The sequence below is a fragment of the Hevea brasiliensis genome, chromosome 8 (genome assembly GCF_030052815.1).
Source record: "Hevea brasiliensis isolate MT/VB/25A 57/8 chromosome 8, ASM3005281v1, whole genome shotgun sequence".
Taxonomy (NCBI): domain Eukaryota; kingdom Viridiplantae; phylum Streptophyta; class Magnoliopsida; order Malpighiales; family Euphorbiaceae; genus Hevea; species Hevea brasiliensis.
In genome coordinates, this window is record NC_079500.1 from 13299748 (window position 1) to 13306603 (window position 6856).

Here is a 6856-nt window from a genome sequence, read left to right on the forward strand (position 1 = left end):
AGTATCAGCTTCAGAATGATGCTTCTTCATAGTGTTATTAATATTGAAAACCAATTGATCTTCACCAACTCTAAGAGTCAATTTTTCTCCCTTAACATCAATCAATGCTCCTGCTGTAGCCAGAAAGGGTCTTCCCAAGATAATTGGAATATTAGAATCCTCTTCCATGTCCAAGATGACAAAATCAACAAGTATATAGAACTTCCCAACCTTCAAAGGCACATTCTCCAAAATCCCTTCAGGATACTTAATTGATCTGTCAGCTAACTGAAGAGAAATGTGGGTTGGCTTAAGATCTCCCATATTGAGCTTCTCATAAATGGAAAGGGGCATAAGGCTAACACTAGCCCCTAAATCACATAAAGCTTTTGTAGAACATGATTCCCCAATGTGGCATGGAATTGAAAAACTCCCTGGATCCTTGAGCTTTGGAGGAAGTTTCCTTTGGAGGATAGCACTACATTCTTCTGTCAAAGCTACAGTCTCATGGTCTTCAAGTCTCCTCTTGTTTGAGAGAATTTCTTTCAAGAATTTTGCATAAGAAGGCATTTGTGAAAGAGCATCAATAAAAGGCACATTTATGTAAAGCTTCTTCAAAACCTCTAAGAACTTCCCAAATTGTTTATCAAGCTTGGCTTTTTGAAATCTTTGTGGAAAGGGAAGTTGTGGCTTGTAAGGCTCTGGAGGTATGTATTTCTCTTCTTTCTCTTCAAGCTCCTCTTTACATTTTTCTGCACTCTCTTGTTTTTCACCCTCATCAGTTTCTTTCTCATTTTCTCTCCTCTCACTATTTTCACTTTTCTCATTTTTTTCACTCTTCTCATTATTTACAACTTTCCCACTTCTTAAAGTAATAGCTTGACACTGCTCTCTTGGGTTCTCTGGTTGACTTGGAAGTTTTCCAAAAGACTTGGTACCTGAGGAAGATGCTTGTTGTGCAATCTGATTTTTCAGCATTCTGTTATGTGTTTACATCTGTTCTAGCCTTGCTTTCATCTCTCTCATCTCCTCATCATGCTTAGTTTGGTTAGCAAGAATCTGTTGTAATAAAGCTTCTGTGGTGGAACTTTGTTCTTGCTGTTTTGGTGGAGGATTCATAGTTTTCTGCTGAAAATTAGGCAATGGTTGCCTATTTTGCTGATATGGAATTCCTTGTTGCTGTTGTGGTTGAAAATTTTGATTTGAAACTTGACTTTGGTGATTTCCCCATGAAAAGTTGGGATGATTCCTCCAAGTTGGATTATAAGTTTGAGAGTAAGGATTTCCCATTTGCTTGTTTCCATAATTACCAACATATGCTGCTTGCTCTCCATAGTCTACTCCACAGCTGGTAGTTCCCTCTGCATAAGCCACTTGTTGTGAACTTCCAGATGATGATGATGAACTAACCAACATACTCAAATCTTCCATTTTCTTAGCCAAGACATTTGTAAGTGCATCAAACTTTGCATTAATCATTTTGAACGGATCAAGATCATACATTCCAGCAGCTTGCCTTTTTTGAGTTGGAGCTGGTCCTCTTGGACTACTCCAAAGATGAGTATTCTTTGTAATTTTCTCCAACAGCTCATAAGCTTCATCTTCATGCTTCATAATAAATTCTCCTCCTGTTTGAGCATCAATGATTCCTCTAATTGCAGGAGTGACATTTGTGTAAAAATTCTGGTTTATCATCCATTTTGGAATGGCATGGTGTGGGCATTGTCTCTCTAATTCCTTCCATCTCTTCCATGACTCATAAAGAGTTTCATCTTCACTTGGTCTGAAAGCTATCATTTGGTTCCTCAATTCTTGAGTTTTTCCAGGTGGAAAATATTGTGCAAGAAATGCATCAGTAAGTTGCTCCCAATTTGTAATGGAGTTGTGAGGTAAAGAATCAAGCCAATCCAATGCTCTATCTTTCAAAGAGAATGGGAATAGCTTCAATCTTACTGCATCATCAGACACTCCAGGTTGTTTTTGCATGTCACAGATCATAGCAAATTTCTTTAAATGTGTGTGTGGATTTTCAGAAGGAAGTCCCCCGAATTGGGAATTTTGAATCATTTGAAGAACTCCAAAATCCATCTTTTAACTATTTGCATCAATTCTTGGTCTTGCTATGCTCTCTCTTAAGTCATCAAAACGAGGAAAAGCATGATCCATCATACTTCCCCTAGGCACATTAGCATTTATAATCTCTTCACCTTGGGCTGCATTTTCATTGTTTCGATCATTTCCAGTATTACCACCAATTCTAATTCTTTCATCAGCCATGACTTCTTCTAATTCAATTTCTCTCAAAGCTTCTTTTCTTTTTCTGGTTTCTTTCTTGTTGGCCTTATAAAATTTCTCAATTTCAGGATTGAACAATAAGGATGTGTCACTTGTGCTTCTAGCTCTTCTCATAAAAGATTAAAAGTACCTGAAAAAGAACAAACAAACACAAAATGAAAAGATAATAAAAATAAAACTAAAAACAACTAAAATAATCAAGAATTCAATCTTAAACAAACAACTCCCCGGCAACGGCGTCAAAAACTTGATGTGGCCCAACCGCAAGTGCACGGGTCGTACAAGTAATATAGAAAAGATATCGTTCCCACGAGGAGTTATGTTAATGATTGAATTTTTGATATAAAAAGTTCACTAAATTGAACTAATTTTGAAATTAAAGCAATCAATTGATGGGTATTGGAGTATGAAATCTGTCACACCCCGGCTTAGTGGGCCCCAGCTCAAGCCCCTCTATGGGTGGCCATCTTGTAGCGTGCCCCTCTGAGAGGCGATGCAACTCAAATTGCATCGATTCGAACCCATATCACCTCACGGGTTTGCTTCGCCTCTTACCAATAGCTCAATTGGTAAAAGGCGAAGCAAACCCGTGAGGTGATATGGGTTCGAATCCTAGCTCTGCAGGGCAAAGGGATTGAACTCCACCAAAGCGGACAGTACCGATTTGAGTTGCATCGCCGGCCTCTAGAGGGGGCGCACAAAGAGATGGGCCCCATAGAGGGGCTTAAGTCAGCCCACACTAAGGTGTGACAAAATCTATATGTGCAAAATTAATAATCTATCCAACAATGTATTAATTAAACTAAAATTGCATCAATTTGAAATAAGCAAGTTGAAATATGGCAAAATTTAAAATGGCAAGCAATTAAATTTGATTAGAAATTAACAATGATAAAAAGGCGATTCCGGAGTTCGGGATTTCATAATCAAGCTATTTTGGGATTTCAAATTGGTTATCCAATATTGTGGAACTTACGGGTTTTAAGGAGATTAATTCTTAAATCCTTTGAATACCCTTTTGAGTGAGACAAAGAGTGCCTTAATCAATCTAATCCTACTTTCGTGGAGTTAGAGTTAATTAAGACCCATTAGGTTCTTTAATTAATCTGTGAATCCTCTTAATCCTTAGTCTATTTCTAGATCTAAGTTAATTAAGTCCAATTTTTTGATTATCTATCACAAGGCCTTCTCCTTTCGGTGCCTCAACCATGGATTAAGAACATTACTTAATGGGATCCTACACTAAGCATGTCATTAAGCACACAAGAAATGAATAAAACTCATTAAGATCACAAAATATGGATTACCCAATCAAAATCCACAAAATATCTCAAATATTACAACCCTTACTCCAGAATCTAATTAAAACTACTCACTACCCATAATGTTTACAAGAAATTCTTAGTTTGTATGGAAATAAAGCTTTAATCTAAGCTAAGAAACAATAAACTAAACACTAGAAATGTAGGAAAAATGTAAGAAAAGAAAGAAATCTCCAAATCTGGTTGGAAATGGTGTGGAAAATGAATATGACTCTTCAGCTGCTCTTGCTCCTCTCCCTTTTTCTGCTCTCCTTCTTCTTGTCCCCCTTCTAAAATGGGAAATGGGGCTATTTATAGCATCTTCTGACATGGAGCCCTAAAATGGTGTGTTTTAGGAGGAATTTTCTGAGGGAATCTTCTGCCAGCTCATTAATGAAACCTTTGTGGGACTGCATAAGTGGACTGCATAAGTTATGCAGTCCCTTATGTAGTTTTCGGCTGTTTCTGGCTCACTTATGCGAAACTGCATGACTTGGAGCATAGGTTATGCACAATTCCGTGAGATTGCATAAGGGAGGCGTGAATCTGCATAAGCTATGCACTCCCCTTATGCACAATTCGGCAGGTGTTGGAACAGTGTTTCTTCTCCTTATGCAGATTTGCATAGCTTACGCGGTAAGTTATGCACAATTTGGTCAATGCATATTTCAGCTTGAAAACTTGTTTTTGACATCTTTGGCTGTAGAAGTCACTCCTCAATGGCAAAATTTCTCTTCAGTCCTTCAAAAACACCATTTTTCCTACAAAACAAAGTAAAAATTACAAATTAATCTATAATTGACAATTATGAAAAACTAACTAATTAACTAATGAAATTAGCTAAAAATGACTAATAATCAAATAAAATGGCTGTGAAATTAAACCTAAATGATTATGCAAAATGTATGCATCACAATTTCACTTTTCTGTTTACATAATATATTTATATGTAATAGAAAAGGTCCATTAATATTTTGTTAGAAATTCTATTCTTAAGTTGTTAAGAATATGAGTGACAGTATTTCTAGCATAAAGTATCATAAATTAGTTCACAATCGAGGATACTTCACAATAAGTACATGACTTATCCAGAAAGATTGTAATCATGTTTGTTCTCAAGGTATTTATATGAGATATAAATAAGATGGAATGGTGAGTCTCATGCCATATAACAAACATGATAAACACTTATACATGATAAGTAGGCCGAACCAGTGACGCATATGACAAGCACATAGAGTTTACTCTTGTCAATGCATTATCATATATCATATTAGTGCATATAATTTTTAGACCTGAGATAACACAGTTATCTTGTATGTAGGTAGTTTGAGTTTGATACTGCTTTCATACTTGTACTGTGTATAGATATATGGGCATGTGTTGGCTCCTACTAGTTATATATGGAGGTAGGTGTTGATCAAGATAGAATCTGTTATCCTAAGTAAATAGGGATAAAGTCCAATGTTCATTTAATTATTCTTGATATTTTAAGTTCCTAGCCAAGACAGACAAATTTAGTCAGAAAAGAGTTTCTGACAAGAAAATCTAATCAATCAAAAACTGGAATTAAAAAAGAGCATAATATTTATAGCAAATGGGGTTTGACATAAACCATGACTCCAGCTCAAATTGGAATTTTGTAACAGAGAGATTCTAGTGCATGGTAACATATGATTATAGGTTCATATAAAGGTATTCCTTGTTACTGATTAGGTGGCCATGGCATGCTATGCTACGTGTCAACCATGGTATATGAGATGCCTAAAATGATTTAGAGAAATCATTTATGATAAGAAAGAGTTCTGATGATATTAAGAGTTAATATCATATCTCATTGCCAATTAGTGATGAGGCTAGTAAGTCACACACATACACAAGATAATCACCAAATTAAATATGATTTAATTGATTAATTAAAGAGTTTAATTGATTAATTAAATAGGTTTGGTTTGCAAAAAGATCGCAAAGTCCCTAGCATGGCTTGAAACCAAATCTAGGTTATTGGATGTATAGTATAAGTTAAATTTATATTTAAAGTGTTTAAATATGAATTTAATTATGAGAAATTAATTAATAGAGATTAATTAATTTATTTATATTTGATATAAATTGATTAAAAGAGGAGAAATAATTATTTTTAGTTGAGAACTCAAAATTAAAACACAAGGGTAATTTGGTCATTTCACAGGGTGACATGTGACACCATGAGATGGTGACACATGGCACCATATAAGTTTGCCATTTGTCTTCCTATCATGCAAGGTGATCAAAGTCAAGATTAAATCTAGCTTTGACACTTGGCTTAATGTGATTAGGTCAATTAAGATTAAGATGCAATCAGGTGATGACATGTGGAATGGGTTTTAAGTGATGACCTAATTATATAAAATGATGTTATGAGAAAACTAAAAATCAGCCAACACTCTTATTCTCTCTATGTGTGGCGGCACCTCTTCCTCCATCTCCTCTCTTCATCTTTTCTCATCAATTCAAAGAGAAATCAATTGTTTTCTTTGAATTAAAATTGCTAGAAATTGTTTCTAGTGTCCTATACACATCTACAACCTCTCTAAAGGCAAATTCCTAATTTCTAATTGGTTGGCAAGGCTTGAGAAGCTGGTTTAGGGGCTGCCATTAGTGATCTTGGTGTGGACAAGCTAGAGAGACAACTCTTGGGGTCCTAGGTGCTTCACAAAGGTATCAATTACATCTACGGTGCATCAAAAGGTTAGTGCAAATATTATTCTTTTAATCTAGGGTTCTAATGAATTAATTTATCAATTCAAAAATCTTAAATGGCAAACATAGATCCTAATACATATTGAAAGTGTTTTAATATGCAATTGAACATTGAAATCAATTAGGCACATAATGGATGTGGCATGATGCATGAAACCCTAGAACAAAAATTTTAAATTCAATGTTCTAATCTAACAATTTGCATGCTTCCGCTCCTTCAATGCACACCTAGCTTGCTTCAAAAAATGGTGAAGGTATCTCTCGGCAATAGATTAGTAAATATGTCTGCCAATTGGGATGTGGTAGAAATATAACAAGTAATAAGAGAGCCCATGGCCACTTTTTCGCGAACAGAGTTATAATCAATCTCAATATATTTTGAGTGAGCATGGAAAATTGGATTAACTGTCATATGAAGAGCACTAATATTGTCACAAAATAGCTGAGGTGGTCGAGAAAGAGAAATGCTAATATCTCGAAGAAGATAAGTGAACCAAGTTAATTCAGCAGTAGTAAAAGCCATGGAACGATACTCTGCC

General features: G+C 35.4%; 1 non-coding gene across 1 annotated transcript; it reads left to right on the plus strand.

The window, feature by feature from the left end:
• The first annotated feature begins 1684 nt into the window (after positions 1–1684).
• On the plus strand, positions 1685–1791 carry LOC131182719 (small nucleolar RNA R71). Its single transcript, XR_009150980.1, has one exon. It is a non-coding gene; the product is annotated as a small nucleolar RNA R71 (small nucleolar RNA).
• The last annotated feature ends 5065 nt before the right edge of the window (positions 1792–6856 follow it).